This window comes from Pleurodeles waltl, chromosome 5, assembly GCF_031143425.1.
Source record: "Pleurodeles waltl isolate 20211129_DDA chromosome 5, aPleWal1.hap1.20221129, whole genome shotgun sequence".
Taxonomy (NCBI): Eukaryota; Metazoa; Chordata; class Amphibia; order Caudata; family Salamandridae; genus Pleurodeles; species Pleurodeles waltl.
The window spans coordinates 1,173,914,850-1,173,936,813 of record NC_090444.1 but is presented as its reverse complement, the minus strand read 5'-3'; positions in this window follow the sequence as shown (position 1 = coordinate 1,173,936,813).

Here is a 21,964-nt window from a genome sequence, read left to right as displayed (position 1 = left end):
GCATATCTGGGTGCCATTGATGGTCATAAGTTCAGATCGGAAAGAAAAAAAAGCTTATTGTTTTATCATTTGGGAATTGAGGGCCAGAACATATTTGATCATCTTCCAGCCTATGAACTCGCTGAAGAGGAAGAATTAGATGAGTTTGAAATGGCCATTGCTCAATTGGATAAGTATTTCATTAAAACAAAGAATGTTGTCGTCCATCGTTACAAATTCTTCACAAGGTCACAAGGCCCCAGTGAGAGTATTGATACTTTTATTACCGCATTAAAGGTGTTAGCAGCTAAATGCGAATTTGAGAATTTCACTTCTCAACTCATCCGAGATCAACTTGTTGCCAGGTGTTCTTCGAAAAGAATTCAAGAGAAGTTACTGACATGTAAGGATCCTTCGTTAGATAAAGCTATCGACATTGCCAAAAGCATTGAATGTTCCATGGAAGATGCCAAACTATTAGAAGCTTCCATGGCCAACAAAACCATCTCTGGAGCAGTTGTAAATACGCAAAATGATAGCAGCAATAAGCGTTTTGAGAAAAAACAGGAAATTTCATTCTTTAGAAGCAAGACCAATCAGAAACTAATATGCTACAGATGTGGTTTGTCGGCGCATGTATCTTCGTTTAAGAACTGTCCAACTATACAACAACAATGCAGAAACTGTAAGAAAATGGGACACTTTGCGAGAGTGTGTATAGAAGTGCAAAAAGGAACAATGTTCGTTGTGTAATAAGTGGCGACACTGAGAATGTTGTGGAAGAACAAATGAATATGTGTTAGTGGTTAAAGATTCTTCCAATTCTAACAGAGTTGTTGTTGATCCCGATGTGGATGTAAAAATTGATGAAAAAAAATTAGATTATTAGTAGACACAGGGGCTCGCATAACCATAGTGGCTCAGGAAAAATACATGGAAAACTGGATCTCTAAAATTCTTTACCCTCCAGATGTTTCTACTGTTGCGTTTGAGGGTAGCAAAATTGATCTGATGGGTTACTTTTGGGCCTCGATAACTATTTTTGATAGAACACTACGTGGTAAAATCTATGTTGCCAAAAAAGGTGTCAATGTTCTAGGTTTGCTTCATCAGGCTGAATTAAATCTGGCTATCAAGCCGGGTCGAGACAAACCTGTAGTCATAGATGAAGAGACTTGAAGTCCAGTTAACTTTGTTTCCAATTCAGCGGAGATATGGCAACAAAAATTTACAAAATTATTTCTGGAACGGCTGGGTAGGATTACTAATTACTCTCACACAATAAAACTCAAACATAACGCCGCCCAGTCAAGCATAAGCTAAGGAATGTACCTCTGAGTGTGAGATCTGAATTGTCCAAGTTGCTAAGAGAAATGTGCGAACAGGGTGTAATTGAAAAGGTTGAAGCAACATCATGGTTATCACCCATAGTTCTAGCCAAGAAAAAGTCAGGTGATTTGAGGATGTGTGTGGACTTGAGAAGTTTAAATGAGGTGATTTGGGTGGACAGTTTTCCTCTCCCGAGAATTGATGATTTGATTGCAAAGATTGGCTCTGGTTTACCAAATTAGACTTAAAATCAGCGCATCATCAGGTAGATTTGTATGTAGATTCAAGACACCTAACTGCATTCATTACTCCTGATGGTACTTATCAATTTGGTGACTACCTTTTGGCTTAGCCTCAGTGTCTGCAGCTTTCAAGAGACTAATGTCAGACATGTTTCCAGACAATCCTAATGTAGCAATTTTCCAAGATGACATTCTGGTTTTTGCCAATGATGAGTCAGAGCATGGCAAAGTCTTAGAGCAAGTGTTGTACACACTGGAAAATAGAGACGTTACATTGAGAAAAGACAAATGTATTTTTAAGGTCAATGAAATTGAATATCTTGGCCATGTTTTCTCAAAGGACAGCATCAAACCCAAACCTAGTTTAGTTAAAAGCATATTGGAAGCACCTCCTCCCAAAACCAGAGACCAGCTGTTGTTGTTTCTTGGGTTATGTGAATTCTATGCCAAATTCTTAAGGAGTTTTGCAAAAAATACTGAATGTTTTAGAGCTTTATTGAAAAATCCTACGTTCTTGTGGTCTAATGAGTGTAATGATATGTTTGAACAAATCAAGCAAGAGATTGTTAATGTTCCGGCTTTACAGCCTTTTTCAGAAAACCAAAACACCATAGTTACTGTAGATGCTTGTGAGTATGGGCTTGGTGCTGTCATATCTCAAATGTCCAATGATGGGAAGGAAAGTACGGTAGGATTTGCTTCAAGAACTCTAAGGCAGGTGGAACGCAAATACTCAGTGATATCAAAAAAGAACTCTTAGCTTGTGTCTGGAGTATTGAAAAATTCAAACAATACTTATGGGGTAGGCAACTTGTTTTTAATACAGATCATAGACCTCTTGTGGAAATTCTGTCAGGTAAGAAAGTGAAACGCTCAACGGCATGGATTGCAAGACTATCTGCTAAGCTGTTGGAGTTTACTTTCACAATAGAGTATATACCTGGTGGGAAAAATAGGAGGGCAGATTGTTTATCTAGGCTACCCATTGACGACAATGATGAACAAGAATAAGAAACAGAAATCGAAGAATGTTTTATTGCTTGTGTAACTGAAAGTAATGTGCCTTTAGATGAAAGAGAATGGGTGAAGGCTGTACTTGATGACGAAACACTCTGTGAGGTAATGCGTATGGTCAGATCAGGTTGGCGCAAGGAGAAATGTCTACCACCCGAGTTACAATCATTTTGGAAATTATCTGATGAACTGTCCATTGAGGGAGACAAATTGGTTAGAGGCAAAAGGTTGGACCCGGCAGAATGTGTGAGGAGGAAGTTGATTGCTGCGTCTCATATGGGTCATTTGGGGTCTAAAATTACTAAAAGAAAATTGAGATCTGAATTTTGGTGGCCCAAAATGGATACCGAAATTGAAGACTATGTAAAAAATTGCACAAGGTGTTGTACTAGTGACAAAGGGGGTTATTCTAACTTTGGAGGAGTGTTAATCCGTCCCAAAAGTGACGGTAAAGTGACGGATATACCACCAGCCGTATTACGAGTTCCATAGGATATAATGGACTCGTAATACGGCTGGTGGTAAATCCGTCACTTTTCCGTCACTTTTGGGACGGATTAACACCTCCTCCAAAGTTAGAATAACCCCCAAAGTGTTGATCACCGAAGGAATATTGGAAAAATTTGTTCCTTCTCGAGCGAGGGCTTGGCGCAAACTGGGTCTTGATTTTCTGGGTCCTTACCACATCTTACCTCCCAATATGAGATATTTTGTGGTAATAGTTGATCATTTATCCAGGTGGGTAGAGGATGAGCCAGTCAGGTTCCCCACTACTCTCTTGGTGATTGATTGCCTATAAAAGATCTTTAGCCGTGAAGGTTTTCCCGAACAAATCTTGACAGCCAATGGTGTTCAGTTTGTATCGGCGGAGATGCTTCATTTTTTGGATAAATGTGGTGTGAAACATATCGGAACACCTCTTTACCATCCACAAAGTAATGGCATGGTCGAACGATTTAATCGAGTACTGGTAGACTGTATTCAAGCTTCGTATAGAAATCACCTGTCTACAGACCAAGCTATTAAGGAATTAGTATCGTCTTATCGCACCACGCCCCATACTGCCACTGGGAAAAACCCATTTGAACTTATGAGAGGAAGATTGGCATCAACTGAATTGTGCCCTTTTTGGATGGTAAAGTTGTTCCCTGGAGGTAGTGATTTAAAAGAACTCTGGCGGGTTGCAGAACTTAACTCCAATGCTAGTGGACTGAAAAGAGTAACCGATGTAGGTAACAAGAATAGTAAGTTAAAAGTTGGCGATTGGGTGAGGGTGAAAAATCCTGTGTTAGTCAAAAAAGGATTATCTAAGTTCAAGGACTCTCAACAAATATGTGAAGTGCGAAAGAATGCTGTGAAGTTGTCAGATGGGAGCTGGTGGAACAATTCACGTATAGCATTGGATCCAGCTGCACGAGTTCAATCTGATGTCGCTGTTTCTGGCAGTGAAAATAAGTCGGTCATTGTTAGACCTGACATGCCTTAGGGTGGTCACCCCTAACTTTTTGCCTGCCTCCCTCCACTTTTTGGGCTCTGTTTTTGCTGGCTTTTAGACTCTGTGCACTTTTCCACTGCTAACCAGTCCTAAAGTGCATATGCTCTCTCCCTTTAAACATGGTAACTTTGGATCATACCCAATTGGACTATTTAATATACTTATAAGTCCCTAGTAATGTGCACTGTATGTGCCTAGGGCCTGTAGATTAAATGCTACTAGTGGGCCTGCAGCACTGGTTGTGCCACCTACTCAAGTAGCCCCTATACCTTGTCCCAGGCCTGCCATTGCAAGGCCTGTGTGTGCAGTTTCACTGCCTCTTCGACTTGGCATTTAAAAGTACTTGCCAAGCCAAAAGCTCCCCTTTTTCTACACATAAGTCACCTCTAATGTGTGCCCTAGGTAACCCCTAGAGCAGGGTGCTGTGTGGGTAAAAGGCAGGACATGTACCTGTGTAGTTTACATGTCCTGGTAGTGTAAAACTCTTAAATTCGTTTTTACACTATTGTGAGGCCTGCTCCCTTAATAGGCTAACATTGGGGCTGCCCTCATACATTGTTGAAGTGGCAGCTGCTGATCTGAAGGGAGTATGAAGGTCATATTTAGTATGGCCAGAATGGTAATACACAATCCTGCTGACTGGTGAAGTTGGATTTAGTATTACTATTTTAGAAATGCCACTTTTAGAAAGTGAGCATTTCTCTGCACTTAAATCTTTCTGTGCCTTACAATCCACGTTTGGCTAGGTTTAGTTGACAGCTCCTTGTGCATTCACTCAGACACACCCCAAACACAGGGTACTCAGCCTCACTTGCATACATCTGCATTTTGAATGGGTCTTCCTGGGCTGGGAGGGTGGAGGGCCTGCTCTGACACAAACGACTGCCACACCCTCTACTGGGACACTGGCAGACAGGATTGAACTGAAAGGGGACCTGGTGCACTTCTAAGCCACTCTTTGAAGTCTCCCCCACTTCAAAGGCACATTTGGGTATAAAACAGGGCCTCTGCCCTACCACCTCAGACACTTGCTGGAGAAGAAACCTGAACCAGAACCTACATCCTGCCAAGAAGAACTGCCTGGCTGCTCAAAGGACTCACCTGTCTGCTTTCTACAAAGGACTGCTGCCTTGCTGTTGGCCTGCTGCCTTGCTAAACTCTTGTCTGGCTGTAAAAGTGCTCTCCAAGGGCTTGGATAGAGCTTGCATCCTGTTTTCTGAAGTCTCAGGACCAAAAAGACTTATTTCTTTCAACTGGACGCTGTATGCGCCGAAAAATTCGACGCACAGCTTGTTCCGAGGTGAGAAATTCACCGCCTGGACAACGCTGCCCGACTTCCATAGAGGAAATCGACACGACGCCTGCCGTGAGGAAGAAAATTCCACGCACAGCTCCCCGGAACGATGCACAGCTGGTTAACAAGTCTAGGATTCCACGCACAGACCCTGGGACATCTGATAATCCCGCAAACCATAGAAGGAGTCAGCCCGCGTGCCAGAAAACGACACACGTCTTCCCCGAGTGAAAAATAACGACGCAAGTCTGTGTGTGAAGGGGCGAAACCGACGCACACACCATTTTTCTTCCCGCAGAACGACGCACGTCTCCGCGCGTGAAAAATAACGACGCAAGTCCGTGTGTGAAGGGGCGAAACTGACGCACACACCATTTTTCCACGCATCTCCTCCTCTGCGGCCCGCTGCAGAGATTTTCCACTCCAAACCAGGTACTTTGTGCTTGAAAGAGACTTTGTTTGCTTTTTAAAGACTTAAGACACTTTATATCACCTTTCAGTGATATTTCTACAAATTCTTATTACATCTTTTATTGTGTTGATCTACAAATATCCAGATAAATATTCTATATTTTTCTAAAGACTGTGTGGTGTATTTTTGTGGTGCTATATTGTGTTATTGTATGATTTATTGCACAAATACTTTACACATTGCCTTCTAAGTTAAGCCTGACTGCTCGTGCCAAGCTACCAGAGGGTGGGCACAGGATAATTTGGATTGTGTGTGACTTACCCTGACTAGAGTGAGGGTTCTTGCTTGGACAGAGGGTAACCTGACTGCCAACCAAAAAACCCCATTTCTAACAGTTATTAATGATAAATACAAATGTAGAAGAAGCACCAAAATTTGTCAAAAGCCAAAGATGTTTCAAGATTTTGTTATGTCATGAATATGTTTATTTGTTTCAATTTAAAAAAAAAAGGGGGAAAATAATTGTGGTGATTGCATTATATTGTATTTCCTCGTGGGGACATGGAACAGCGTGACATCACTGACATGAGGTCATGGTGTTCTATGTTCCTATCAAGACGGTTGCTTTCTTCTGTGCCCCTGCTGTTAGGAGACACTTCTTCTTTGCCTCGTATACCAATAAATGAAGAAAAATACTAATTGAAGTTTCACGTGTGCCTCACTTCATAACCATCAGTCTATGCCTATATGGTTCACGTCCCACCTCAGTGCCCTACTGACATAATGCTGGCTCCACTGCACAAGGTGCATGAATTCAAGAGTCTAGAGCCCCTCTCTTACTAGCAGGGTAAGGCGTTCCTAGTTTTTACATAAAAGAATGATTTTTAGAAGACAAAGGTCCTGATTTATACTTTGTTTGCACCTCATTTGCGTCATTTGTTCACACAAAAGCGGCGCAAACTTACAAAATTCAATTGTATTTTGTAAGTTTGCGCCGCTTTTGCGTAAAAAAATTACGCAAGCGTGGCACAAAAAAGTATAAATCAGAGCCTTAGTGGCACACACTCGTACGCACAAATGCACACACAAACAATTACATGCATGCAAGCAGGCTGGCACACCTCGCACACACCGCACACACAGTCCCTGTTGTCAATCAAACCATCCCAATATTCTATCAAACATCATAGACATGCTCCAAATCTGGAAGCGCCTGTGACACGCCTCGATTAAAACAACCACTGCATTCACAGTTGCAGGTTCCACCATCCCATTGCAAATGCACTGGAGAGGAACCATCAGTATTCGGTCTGAAAAAATAACTGGGCTTCGGATAAAGAAGGCCACAGACCCTGTGTGCTCATTTCTGTCAAGTAGTTTACAGCTTCAGAAATCTTGGTTTGCCTACTCACATGTTATCCTTGTGTAATATGATGATTGTAAGTATGTTTTGTTATCAAGAATCTCTGTCAATTGGGAAATTATTTGTAAATTGCTTTGTCAATGTTGCCAGGACATTGTTTTGTCTATTTTGTAATCGCCTGGCTAATAAATGATCACTTACATTACTTCAGTAGTGTTCAAACTTATATACTGCGAAGTTCACTTCGTAATCACAGAAGTGATTGTGCATGTCTTTTTTTATTATAAATTTTATTTGCACTTTAATAAAAAAAAATCTTAACAAAATAGCGGAAGCATTCACAGCATCACTTTAACATTACAAATGGCTGTTGTAATTTTATCATGCACCATGAAAGCACGTTAGGGCCTGCTTAAAACTTGGATTTTTAAATGTACAGTTTTTAACTTCACATTTCTTTTCTGTCAGTAACCTTTTAAACGACTTTTCGTTTATGTGATAATGTACTGACTAATCATTGTACATGTTGGTGGTTCCTAGTAAGCACTGATGCCACCTAGTCTGTACACTCGCCCCCCTTTCCCTTGGACCTAGTTCTGAGGCGCCCCATCTATTCTGACCCCGAAAGGAAGGTAAATATTGGCCTATATTATTCAGTATCTCTTGGGGACAGGACATACATTTTTATAGGGTAAGCCAAAACCAAGTATTTGGCTGTGAACTGTTGTATATTTAGTCTTCCATTAGTTAATTAAAAGCTGGTAAATGGGAAAAAGGAAAACAACCACAGTGGGAGGCATGGGGGTGGGGTGTGCAGACTCCCATGCAAAACACTCTCATTCGACTACAATAACTTTCTGGTAAGGGCGGTGGATTTGGTGACCAGTAAAATTAAATTGGCAGAATGCTGCCTTTCTCTTACAACAGTGCCACCCCTGACTCCTTTTCCGCCCCCTCAAATTACTTCTTCCACAGTGCCAGAAACAATATGTTTGGATGAGACTACAGACATGACACGGGTCTCAATGTTTTCTAATGAGTTCCAGGGGGCAAGTTCCGAAAGGGAGGGGCCATCCACTTCCTCCAGCATGATAGAACCAACCAAAGGGGCAGTAACTGTATGTCTGAGTTTCCGCCAGGTCATGCTGTTAGCCTGATAGAAACGGGAAGACCAGCTAAATCCGAAAAGAGCACAGGCCCAAGTTGAACTACCCGCCTCAACCCAAACTTCATTTCCTCTAGATCAGTGGTTCCCAACCTGTGGTCCGGGGACCCCTGGGGGTCCGCGAAGCCTCCTCAGGGGGTCTGTGACTGCTTAGAAAATTCAATAATATTAAAAGATTGGGTCCCCAGCTTTTAGTAATGGCTCAGTGGGGGTCCCCGGATTGCAATAATGATTTAGTGGGGGTCCCCAGGTTCCAGTAATGATAAAGCGGGGGTCCACAGAAGTCAAAAGGTTGGGAACCACTGCTCTAGATGATTCCTGGGGGGCGTTAAAATCCTAATTATGTGACTTGCTGAACACGAAACAGGGTCCCATCTATACATGAATGGAAGCCATAGGAGCCAGTCTAAGAAAATTATTATCATTAACAAAGCCACAATAAGGTTGTGCACATCAGGGGGGAAAGGATGCATAGTCTAAATCAGCGATGTTGCCCACTGCCAAATCGTCAGCCACGGGTTCAGGTAATACAGCAGGCGCAGATTCATCTTTGTGTGCCGTTTGGTACCAACACCCGAACTAATAGCTTTGCAACCAATTGAACATACAGCATATCAACTTCCATCATATCCCAAGAAAGTTTCCAGTGCTGCAAGTAATAGCTTTGCTGGGGTTGTCTGACTATTAGGTCACAGTCCACAAATTCTGTAGGTGCTCTGCCCCCCCCCAGCCTCTCCCCCAAAGAACTAGGTCGTTTATGCCTCAGAATCCGAGAGATGTTCATACTCTAAAGCAAAATCCCCTAGTCAGCATTGACCTCCCACCAGCCTCGGATCCTTATGTCATTGTATGGCAAATGTGCCCCGTCTATCTACAAGTGTCCCAGAAATGACGCTGTCACTAAAGAACAAAGTCCTGTTTATATATAAATCATAAACTGAAACTTACCTGGGAAATATTCATGGTAAGGAGATTGTGAATTTTCGAAACCCTATGATAGTAGGGCATATTCTAGCACAAGCGCAGGTTGGTATGCTTAACTATAGACCCTTGAAGATTTTACCCCAATGGTTCTTCTATAGGCACCTTTCTCTGGGCTTCGTGAGATAGAATAGGGAGAGTGGTGAAAGGCACACTCAGAATATTCCGTCATCCTCTTTTTCACTTCCGTTGGAGCATCGTTTCTCTGCAATATCTGGATTAGAGTTCACTGACTGACTTACTTTAGGTGACGATGATTGGTCCTCTGGTCCAAAATATACATTTAGGGGTGCAAGAAACTTCCTGCAAGTCCTCCCTGAGGCTTTGATAACTCAGGGGCTGGAACAAGGCATGTCACTGTTACGTTGGAATGTTGCAGGTATTTTAAGCAAATTGCAAAACGTGTACTGGCTGTCCTTCATTGGATCATTTGGTGTAATCTGCTGCCAAGAAACTTGGGCTTTTGATACTGTTGCCATTAATGGGTTTAAATCATATTGCAATAATGTGACTCCCTGTGCAGCTGGCAGAGGGAAGAGAGGCTTAGCAATCATTGCGGCTGATCATATCACTAACCTCGAAGAGTCAAGATCCTGTTTCCCTGTTTGAAACCCCTATTCCCCTAGGCAGTTTAACATCCATTAACTAATTTTTATTTGCATTTTTTTACGTCACCACCAGTTTGTATTATAGAAAAGTTGGGCAGGATAATTAATAGGTGTGTGAATAGGTGTGTGAATAGAGGGAACATCCCAAGTTCTATTATCTGGGCTGGGGACTTTAATATCAGTAAATGTCCCCATGCTGGTGGTATTATATGTGGTTTTGGATCTGGATATAGGCCATTATATACATACAACATATGGAGAAGCCCTGAACCAATTGATTTTATCCTTACATTTAACCTTTTCTCCGGTCAATAAGGAATATGTGTGAAACAAAATCAATCCACATTTACAGGATGGGGACAGGGTTCTATGATTGATTTTGTCCTGGTATCAAGTGATCTGGCCCAGTTTTAATTAGACTATAAGATCCATTAGTTCCCATTTAGTGATCACAATCCTGATAGTTTAAGAATTAATAATTTCAACACGGATAGGCCAGCAGCAACCCCGGCTATTCTGCCAGCCAAAAAAGGGGTATGTATTCGGTGGGACTCTATGGATCCCAAAGAATTTTCAGATAATCTGATCATAAAAAATTATAAGGAATTACTGGGCTGCCTCTTGGTGTCCGCAGATCCTACTAATATCTTAGCTATTTTTAAAGATTTGTGTGACGTTATGGGGATGGGTGAACCTCAAACAAATCCTTCCTGGTTTCATAAAGAATGTACAGCCGCACTCCAAATGCTCAAATCAGTTACTAATACCATGCCACATGATGTATTAAAAATTAGATTTGCAGGCCCTTAAACTGAGGAAGCATGAACTTAGGGCAAGGGCCTGGGAGGATCTCCAGAAGGCCTCACAGTTAAAATATTCTTCCCTTTTTTGGAGCACAGTCAATCGTCCCTTCCTCAGGGAAAGTCCCTCTGGTGAGATCATGTGTAACTTCAGAGACAAGGAATGGATTGACCCCTTTTCTATGGTGTTTAATTCAGAGCAAAAGGCCGTCACAGTGGCCTGTGATAAAGGGTTTATTTTTGAGGAAGAGTGGGTTGTTGACCTTGTTGACTTAGCCTCAGTAATGGTCGCCATTAGGAGTGCTTCTAGTGGTAAGGCCCTGGGCTTGCTATCGATTTGAATAAATCCAATCTAGAACTTTGGGCTTCCCTGGTTACAAATGTATTACTGGCTGCAATACAGGGGCTGGTTCCCTTCTGGAAAGAATCAATACAGGTTCCAAGTTTTAAAAAGGGAGATAGGCTTTCACCTGCTTGCTTCATCCAATTGTGTTGATTGATTCAAGTGCTAAAATTTTGGGTTGAATTATCCTGAAGAAGCTAAAGTATTGTGTAGAGGAAAACATGTTTTTTAGTCCTTTACAGTATGGATTTCGACAGGGGTTGGGGATGTCTGAACAGGCTCTTAATCTTATGCTTATTTTAGATAAATATGTGACAGCCAGGAGACGGGTTTTACACATGGCTTTTATGGACCTCTCCTGTGATTTTGACATGATAGATAGGGAATTATTGTGGGGATTGATGGAACAGGCAGGCATAGACAATCAACTGTTGGTCCTCATAGGACAATTGCACCAGGATACGCTCACTAGAGTGCATTTTTCCATGAGGGGGGATTGCATAGCTCCAATTAGGGTGGAAAAAGGAGTACAGCAGGGCTGCATTCTGGCCCCTTTCCTTTTTTTTGTTTTATATAAATTCCCTAGGTACCATCCTAGCAAAGTATACTGAAGATGTCCCATGGATCGGCACCCTTTTGGTGCCAGTCTTGCTGTACGCAGATGACGCAGTTTTATTGGTGTGCACAGCAAATGGCCTTCAGAAACTTTTAGATGGGTTTAATGAATGAGTTTATGCTGGGTCTTAAGCTTAAAGTAAATCAGCAGGAGTCATTCATAATGTCTTGTGGCCCTAAAAACCTTAAATCAAAAACTTTTTTATTTAGGAGGCAGGCTGATTGAAAAAAAAAAAAACGACTTTTAATTATTTGGGATTTTTATTTGATAAAAATACGAAATGGGACAGGCTAATAACTGCTAGGGCACAAAAAAGTGGGGGTTGCGGCAGAGGCTATTTTTAGGTTTGCTTCTAGGCTGGGACAGAAGCCGGTGTGGGAGATAGTCCAAATTTATAATGGTAAATGGATAGTAATAGGGACCTATGGTGCAGGAGTATGGAGGTTTGCTGCTGCAGGGAAACTTCAAACTGTGGAAAACAAATGTGTGTGCAGACTTATCGCCACTCCTAGAGCAACAGTGAGTTTTATTATACACACAGAATCAGGAGTTGGCTACATAGAAGATCGTATCAAGCTGGCACCCTTATATTTGGGGCTGAAGATATGGAGTACCCCACAAGCACGTTGTTCCAGGCAAGTGTTGCTAGTATGCCTTAGTCTGGATAATGTGATGTCAATCCCACGGTTACCCTTTATAAAAAACACTTTCCAAAGTCTAGGGTGTGATTCCCATTTTGATAATCCAGAACAGATCACTCCAGATTTGAGATTAATATTAAAACAAAGGTATGATTCTCAAAGAGAGGAATCCAGACTTGTGGACATTTTGGATATGACAATGGCTTCCACACTCCCACACGCAACCTCCGATCAGCCGACCTCGCCCTAGCCACAGTCCCCTGCATCCAACGCACCACCACAGGAGGCAGGTCTTTCTCCTACCTCGCCCCCAAAACCTGGAACTCCCTCCCCACCGACCTTCGCAAAACCAAAGACCTACTGGTCTTCAGAAAGAACCTCAAGACATGGTTGTTCGATCAGTGACCCTCCCTGATGGCCCCCACCCACCCCCCCTGTTTTTCCTCCCCCAGCGCCTTGAGACCCTCACGGGTGAGTAGCGCGCTCTACACATTTTTTTGATTGATTGATTGATTGAGTACATGCAAATCAGTACTATTAAGGGGATGGAACCATACCTGTCATGGATCATGAATCCGTAATATAGATTTTATCTGACCAGACTAAGGTTGAGTATAGTTTATTATTTGGTGGCCTTCCCTGTTGCTTATTCATGGTATTTATCCCTGTCCCCTTGCCAATATGATGGGCATACCGCACTGCCCACTTTACACTCTATGCTTTTTTGCACGTTGTACAAGTCACCTAGATTGCACTTTTTATGTCCCATCCTGCTGAAGCAGCATTTCATGTCTTACAAGGAGGAGTTTCTTTATTTGCAGATCCTGTTATCTGTTGAAATTTGTTTTCTGTACTCAACTATATAATTTCTGCTATGTCCATAAAGAGATTTTGTGATCTTAAACTTGTTTTTATTGTATCCCTCCAAGGAAATATGAGTTTTTAGAATTATGTCTTTGTGTTTTATAGAATTAGATAGTTAGGTTGGTGTATCCTATGCGGGTCTAAATGGGTGAGGTATTGAGATGTTATTTATTGTTTTTAAATTGGATGATATTTACTTGAGTGGCCTACTATTGGCCGAATAAAATTATTTGATGATGATGATGATGATGATGATGATGACTATCAACAGAGGTGGCTCCCCAAGGGCTGTCTCAATTTGTCACCCTGGAACAAATAGATAGAGTCCCAGCCAGGTGCCCCCAGACAGTTATCCCTGGATGGGACAGGGAGCACTGCATCTCACTCTACACTGACAACAGGTTATTATACCTATGGTATGTGATGCAGGAGTTCCCTGGAGCACGAGAGTCCTGGAAAACCTGGGCAGAGCCTCAGTGTTTTGCATGAATATAACCAAGTCATGTGCATTACTGGTAGATCCACTCCTGCAACATATTCCTTCAACGGTTCCGCATATGGGACTTTAATGTGAATCTATATCCTTTAAATACCTTGGTGTGAACGTTTATCATAGAGATAAGGACACCTGGGGGGGCACTTAGGGGGCACACTGTGGGCCCAGAAGGACAGTGTTGAGTTCTGGAACACTTTACAATTACCCATAATGGTGAGGATCGCATTATCCATGATGGTGATACTCCCACGCATGTTGTACCATTCACCCTTCCAATCTGGATCATGCAGGCCTGGCTCAAAGCATCAAATGAGACCTGGTTCAAAGCAACAAATACTCTGCTGAGGGAACTGATCTGGAAAGGAAGCAGGTACAGTGCATACATCTCTATTTTGTGGTTCCCAGTGGAAGACAGGAGCTTTGTGGCAGCTGACTTAGAGTGGCCCAGTTACAGTGGCTTGCCAGTTGGCTTGATGGTATTGGACTTGAGGAACTAGGGCAGCTGGTGGACACACGGTGGGAGGGTGCACTAGTAGCACTGCTGCTCAGAATGAAGATGTGGGAGTCTAAGGCCACCAAGCTGTTCTCTGTCACACTTCACTGCTGGTAGAAATTGGTGCAGAAGGCACCGCAACATTTGTTGTATGCACCAATGATCCCATTAATTGGCCTCCCTATGGTGAGGCATGGATATTTCACTGCTGGACAGCTGCAGAAGTGGACAGTGATGGGACTCTGTAACCTGGGCGATTTCTACGCAGATGTTCCTTGATTGATGATGACGGTCTGCCTGACACACAGTTTCTAGTGTATGGGGCACTGGTGAGATCCATAAGTGTCATCATTGCTGCACCCCTCCTGAGACCCAGTAGGCTGATACAACTGGAGTTGGCTCCCAGGTGCCCTGAATTCAACAGCAAGGCAATCATTAATCAGCAGATCAACATCAGGGGCCTCAGAGACAAAAGAAGAACTCAACATATGTTCTTGGAACATTAACGGCCTACTTGACAAGCTAGGGGACAACAAGACATTGAACGACTTATCCTTTTTTCAAATAATTATGCTGCAGGAGACATGGGCTGAAACACACCCAGTGATTCCAGGGTTTACCAGCTGCCATGTATATGCCATAAAAAGTGTCCATTATGGTCCCCCAAGTGGAAGCTTAGCAATTTACATTCATTCCGACATACAAGGAAGCCACTATATGCGTCCAACCAACTGTAACATCCTACAACCAGTCTTACTTTCTCTGTACCAAGGCTCTCAAAACCTCAAGCTAGCTCTCATGAATATCTACATCCTCCCTAAAAGGGATTATAAAGTAGCAGCAAACACCCATTTAGTTGGGCCATCACAGAGCTGCAGGATGGTCCCTCTCCCTATGACCTAGTCCTCTCTGGGAAGTTTAACATGAATTTGCTGGGCACTGAACACTCTGAAGAAGCTACTGTGACTCAGAATGCTCTTTGGCAAATCCCAGACCAAGTCTTAAGCAGCATCTTCATGGCTGACAAATTTGAAAGATCACTAATCAGCATGCCGGAATGTATGAACTTACATGCCGACAATGGTTACTTTTATGCAGACCAACCACCTTCATTAACCTTTCATAATCAGAAGGCATGCACTCTAATTGGTGTCACGGTCCTTTCGACCACCTTGTTCCATTTAGTCTCAAGGTTCCAGATTACAGCAATAAGTGAAAGCGATCATCTAGCGCAAGAACTCTCCCTCTTCACCACCATAGAACATCATGATTCAACAGACGCCTTAGATCACATGACGTACATGAATCATGGAAAGGGGCAACCATTTCCAACCTATCAGAGAAGGCCAAACGAATGTGGATCAACATGCCTGACTGTACTACCTCCATACAAATGGCCTGGGAGCAGTTCACAGATGACCTTGTGGCCCATCACACACACAAACCAGGGCAGACCAGGCACAACAACTGTGCCACAAAGGTACCAGCTAGTCAGGAAACCAAGGCACTCAAACAGAATCTAAACAGAGGCAACGTCAATTAAACCCACGTGACGAAGCCTCAAAAACACTTGTGTCTAAATTAGGAACAGCTTATAGGCAATATTTGTGGGATCGTTGAAGGGAAGCCATAGATAACTTAGCGGTGAAGCTTCTGTATGACCTTAAGACCAACAGGCACATAAGGTTTGGAAGCAGGTGAACAGCCTAAGCTGTTCATCTCAGCCTAAAGCCACAACAAACATCTCTGAAGCCACCTGGCACCAGTATCATTCTCAGGACTTTGGCCTCTCAAGTCATGAACTAGCTCAGGAAGAAACAACAGTTGGTCTGACACCCAGCCAGTGGCACAACACCGAGCAGCCTACTTATCCAACCAGGAGTGGTTGAGCGGTGCATAAATGAAAGTTGGAGAGAGGGGGCTCCAGGCCCCAACAAAATCACTGCTGCTCTTTTTAAAGAGGATAAACCCTTTTGGGAAACTCATTTGGCAATGCTTTACAATGGTGGAACAGTATCCAATCCAATCCCGCACTCATGGAGAGGATCAATAATCATTCCAATTTTGAAAGGGGGCTCAGTGAATGATCCAGTTAACTATCGGCTTATTGCTCTTTTGGACGTAGAATCGAAGTTCTTTGTGGGCTGTCTCCTGGAAGATCTGGAAGCCTGGACATTGGATATAGGTCTAATACCATTTAATCAGACAGGTTTCTCCAATGGGGCAGGTACTTTTGCCAATGTTATGGCAGTATCCTTGCTGTTTGATCAAAACAGGCCCACAATGCTACCTCTCTATTTATCATTCATAGACTATAAGGCCGCCTTATAGACTATGGTCTAAACTGCAAAGTGGAGCATCCCAAATCATCTACTGAGAGTGATAATCCTCCTTCACATGAACACCTGGGTGAGAATTAAGCTGGTGGTCGGCGTCCATCTTTTAAGAGAAATACCTACTTCTCAGGGCTTATGGCAGGGTGTGTGATAGCTTCTCTTCTTTTCAATCTATGTTTAGCAGATTTACCAACCAGTTTAACACAAGTTAACCCTCAAGCCCTAAAATTAGGGAACACCGCTCTGCCATGCTTAATGTACACCGATGACTTGATCCTCCTTAGCCTAACTAGAATCGGGCTACAGTGACTTTTGGATTTTACATCCGAGTATTCCACCAAAAAATGCCCTGATTATCAACTTGAACAAATATAAAAGGTTCTCCTTCAGAGCATCTCGGCTGCGCTCACATCAGTGGCACGTGGGCGACAACAAAGTTGAAGAGGTGAAGGAATACAAATATCTTGGAGTTCTCTTAGAAAATAAAGGGACTTTCAAGCTGCATCTGGACTCACTAAGGTGGAAATCCCTTTCCCTCATAACTGCATTTAAATGCATCAAATCAGCCATAGGCTCCTCAACCTATCCACCTCTGCTAAAAGTAATTCAAGCCCAACTGGTCCCTGCATTTGCATTTGGCAGTAAAATCTTAAGAGGCTCTTCAAATCAGTGTTCATTCTACCAATGCATACGTCACCTGCACAGCTGCGTCTCGAGTCTGGCTTAGTGAGGCAGTCAATGGCGAAGAGTGGGGTATTTATCAAGTTCTGCCTCAAACTTAAGGCGGCAACCCCTGGCAAGCTTAGTTCCCTTTTTTGTGTGGAAATAAATAGGTGGTCTCACTCTTTGTCTAGACTTTACTTAGAATCCGCCTTGGAATCGCTGAGTCTAACGGCCCAATGGGAACTTTTTAGCTCTTACCATCAGGTTAAACAGTCAGTCAACAAAAGCGTTAGGACCCATCCACTCTGACTCACTCTATCATCTTATAACGAACTAGAGCCCCAGCCATACCTCGGAACATCCATCAAACCTCAAGACAAAACAGCTTTTATGAAATTCTGAATGGGACACTTGCCAACATACAAATATCTCCCTTCATTCAAATGTAGAGGCATGACAGGGCTAGGTGGGCTTTGCAGCCTAGCACCTGAGACATTTGTTTACCAAATGCGCATTTGCAAACCAAGTATGGACGACCGGCCACAGATGCAGATCGGTCATCCTAGCTTGTTTGAAGGAGAATGACATTCAACTCACCTGTAGGCTGGTGGAACACAAGGTCCAGGTGCGAACTGAGTGACTACGGCACTCGGACGAACTGTGTGGAAATTTGCACAAATTGATTAACCATTGCTGGCTGACACGATAAAAAGTGAAGACCATCAAACCTTCTGTGTTGATAAGTACCTTTTTCGTTTTATTTTGGCTTTGTTGCAGACCTTTCTGTGATTTACACAAACAGGCTTGTTAGTACTAACTGATTTTACATCCAAGACAGTTATCTAACCTTTTGTTCTAATAAGCTATTCTTCTGTTTAATATTTCTGCACAGCTTTAGCTGTTAAGATTTAACTGAGAGATGTTTTTAATGGAATACGCATGCAGCACTAGGCTAAATTGGCTTTCCTTGGCTATTTAACGGTGTTGGCTTTTACAGTCACAAGTAATCTATGTATGGTTTGGTGCTCTGTAAGTGTTTTGAATTGTATTTTAGTTTCTAGCTGATCTATAAACTTTGGTCTAAGGTTATGCGCCTTACACATTTTTTTTTCAATCGGCTTCACTGTTGCCACAAATGTCTGGATCAATTGACATACCCTTGCTGTCGTTTTCTTTAATTGAACAATTGAAACGGTTTTAATTAATCGTGCAAATAAAGATTCGATTTGATGTACAGAGTTCAACTATTCACGTATGGCCTACCTGCCGGGACACAGGCTGAATCTTATCACTGAGACTACTACTGATACTGATAGTGAACGCCCCAGATTTGCGATGTCTGACATGGACACGCCCAGCCACTATAGGGATTTGGCAGACAGTTACTACGAGCCTGGGGGACGCACTGGGTGAAATGAACTTGCTCATGACAGAAACGTGCTTACTGGGCAGTACGCCCGCACGAAAGAAGTGAGTACCAGATCCACAGATCTGACTCTAGTTCTTGCCCGGTGCGCCACAGTCATGCACTGGATATCTCTCGAGGCCCCCAGGCCCCCCCCCCCCTCCCAGCCCCCAACGGTGCAGATGGAAAACCAAAGACTATGCAGACACACTGTACACACTGTAGCTGTCATTTGGGACAAGCTGGTGAATTCTTTTGACAAACCTCCACGTGCCACCAGTATTAACGGCGCCCTGTCTACTTGAAATGCGGAAACCGGGCCTGAATGTGGTGCCCTGCGGTAATTAATAAATGCCACGGGCTCCTTCATGATGGATCAAAGAAGTAGTCGGATGCCAATTGTGCAGCTTTTCTTGTTCTTGAAATGTTAAAAATAAATACACATGCTGAAGGGTCAAGGCAATGTTTCATTATGCGCTTTGTTTCTTTCCCTTATTATTTTCTCTTTTTCCCAATTTGTTATTAACCACCGGTTTGTTTTAAGATCTACATATGTCCTCAACACAGGAGAACGAGAGCACGCACTCAACGTGTTGTTCTACAGCTTGCCATTAGACTGGATTGATACTGTATGATACCTGGATGTGGGAACACTATGAAAACCAATAAATAAATTGAAAAATGAGGTCATTTGATGTGCAGTTTAAGTCGATAAGGGAAACATTTTCTTCAGGGTGGCATCTGCTGTTACACACCACCAACCAGTGTGATGTCATTTGTGACATTCTGAATGGCATGCTGGCTGGCATCCTGGTTGGCATCGTGCGTGGTGTTCTGCATGTAATTCATACTGTTATAGATTGAGAATGACTTCTTGTTGTGGGGCCTGTATTATATCCTTTTTGAGCTTCAACATGCCACCGTGAAAGGTAATGTAGCAGGCATCTCAGCTTGATTCATGGTTTGAGTTCGATTCTGGACAATCTGAGGTCTAAGGTCGAGGCCCACCAGGCTGCATGGAGCGTTCTTTGCTCCCCAGGTACTTGTCATGCAGTCACTTGTGCCAATTGTACCACCTTTTTCAATCATGGAGGGTTATGTTGCTGACACTGCATTCACCTTTTGTGCAATATTCTCCCAAACTGTGGGCATATTTATGAGCTCCTAGCGACACCGGAGCATCACTTTTCGTGACGCTCCAGTGGCGCTATGCCCTGCGCTGTATTTATAGGGTGGCGGTAAGCTACTTTTTGTGGCTTTACGCCATCTTGTAAATACGACCCCTTCACACGCAGCCCTTTGAGTGGAAAGGGCGTGCAATGGGTGTTGCTCGCGCGCAAGCCACAGCAACACCCATTGCATTTTGATGCTGCCTCAGATTTATGGGTTTTTGTAAACCTAAGGCAGTGCCAAAATCTAACACCACAGAAGGGGTGGCGTTAGCAAGGCGCAACGAGGAGGAATACATTTATTCCTCCTCGTCTTTTGCTTTTTTTATGTGTGCTGCATTCTGCAGCACCCATAGAAAGAGCAAAATGCCAGACATGATTGTTTATGTGTGGGAAGATGTCCCTTCCTGCACATAAACAATCATTTTAAAATGACGCTTTGGCCCTTCTGTGTGTGCTGCATTCTGCAGCACACAGAGAAGTGCCAAATCGCCATTAGTGATTGTTTATGTGCAGGAAGGGACACCTTCCTGCACATAAACAATCACACCCCTCAACTTAGACATCCTTGCATGATGGTGCAAGGATGCCTGCATTGATGCTGGCAGCTAAATTTACTGCCAGCTTAGGGGACAACACAGGGGTGCATCGTATTCAATTAAATACAGCACATCCCGCGCCATTTTCCTATAAATATGAGTCTGTGTCTTTAATGACTTTCAAAGAGTCGATCAAGTAGGATCACCTCTTTGACAAGGACTTGCAGAGCCTGCTGAAAACATACTATTTTACTTTTGTCCTTCTGCAAACATATTTGCAGGAAACACAGTGAACTTTTTCAGAACTTGCTGAGGGGATCAGGGTCTCTGCAAAGTATTTTATGCAGCTATCCCTAGTTAGTACCGAGGAGAACACAATTGATTTATGTGAACTGTATTTGCTGTTAGCTGGAGCAGCCAGCAGTTACCAGGGTCTTCTGTTGAATCACCTTTTACAGGTATATAAATAATCTTGAAGGAACACCTCAATCCTCTTATATTTGCAGCTGCCAACTTGCAGGAACACTGCAGAACAGTTATGCCCCTACATCAATCAAATACAGGGAATGGAAAGCTATGGGGCATCTTTCATATTTTTTATCTAAAAGAAATGAGTTTGAGACCGCAGTCACTTTGTGATAACATCTTTACAAACAGAGGAGTAATCTACATGCTGGGGAAGTTCGATTTCATACAGTATATGGTTGGAATGATGCATAAATTAAAGAAATTGTTGGGTTCTTATTGTTGAGTGTTGATTAGAAAATGTTGGTGCTCTTTGCAGGCACTTGAGCATGATAGGTCAGAAAACTCAATTGACATCATGCAGCCAAGACACCATCAGACTGGAGGCAAAAAAGTGTACAAAAGAAACAAGTATTGGCAAAACCAACAGGTTCCCCTTATATAAGATCCATTCGCTTTGCCAATGGTTTTTTAGATATGCTGCAAAGCAGCCTGCCCTGCTGTGCAATTGTTAAAAAAAAGTGTGAGGGGGTAAGCAACATATGGGAGGTACGGGGGAGAAGGGAGCAGCAAAACTGACAGCGGTGGGTGGAAAGGACATCAAGGGGGTGCAGGGGAAGACGGTGGAAGCAGTAACAACAGGAGTGGAAAGCAACACAAAAGAGGTACTGGGATGGAGGGTTTGTTACACAACTACAGACAGTGGGTGGATGGTGGACTGGAACAAGCAACATAAAGGAGGTGCAAGTGGGGGAGCATCAACACAAGGGACAACATGAGGAGGGTGGGGACATGCAACACAAGGGAGCATCAGGAGACTGACTGCAACATTCACTCTTCAAGAGTGCATGTCCACAAGTAGAAAAAAGTACCTGCGGAACATGCAGCTAGTGGAAGGACACTGATTGCAGACAGTAAGCTGTACGAGGTCCATTCCCCATGCAGGGACCAACACTGGAAGCTCCAGGAGGAATCAGAAATGAACAGGAGGCACTGACAAATCAGAAGCATGGAAACAAGTGTGATGTAGAAGCCAACCGATGGTAACAAATGGCAGGTAAGGGGTGAAAGGGAAAGGGTAGGAATGTGCCGTATTTAACATGATAGTGTGCATTGCTATCCTTTCCTTGCGCTGGCACACAATGTGCTGCCTTGCACCAATGCAAGTACCCTTGCACCATGGCGCAAGGGTTCCTGCTTTGCATGCAGGATTGTTTTTGTGAAGGGAGGGGCAACTTCCTGCACAAAAATC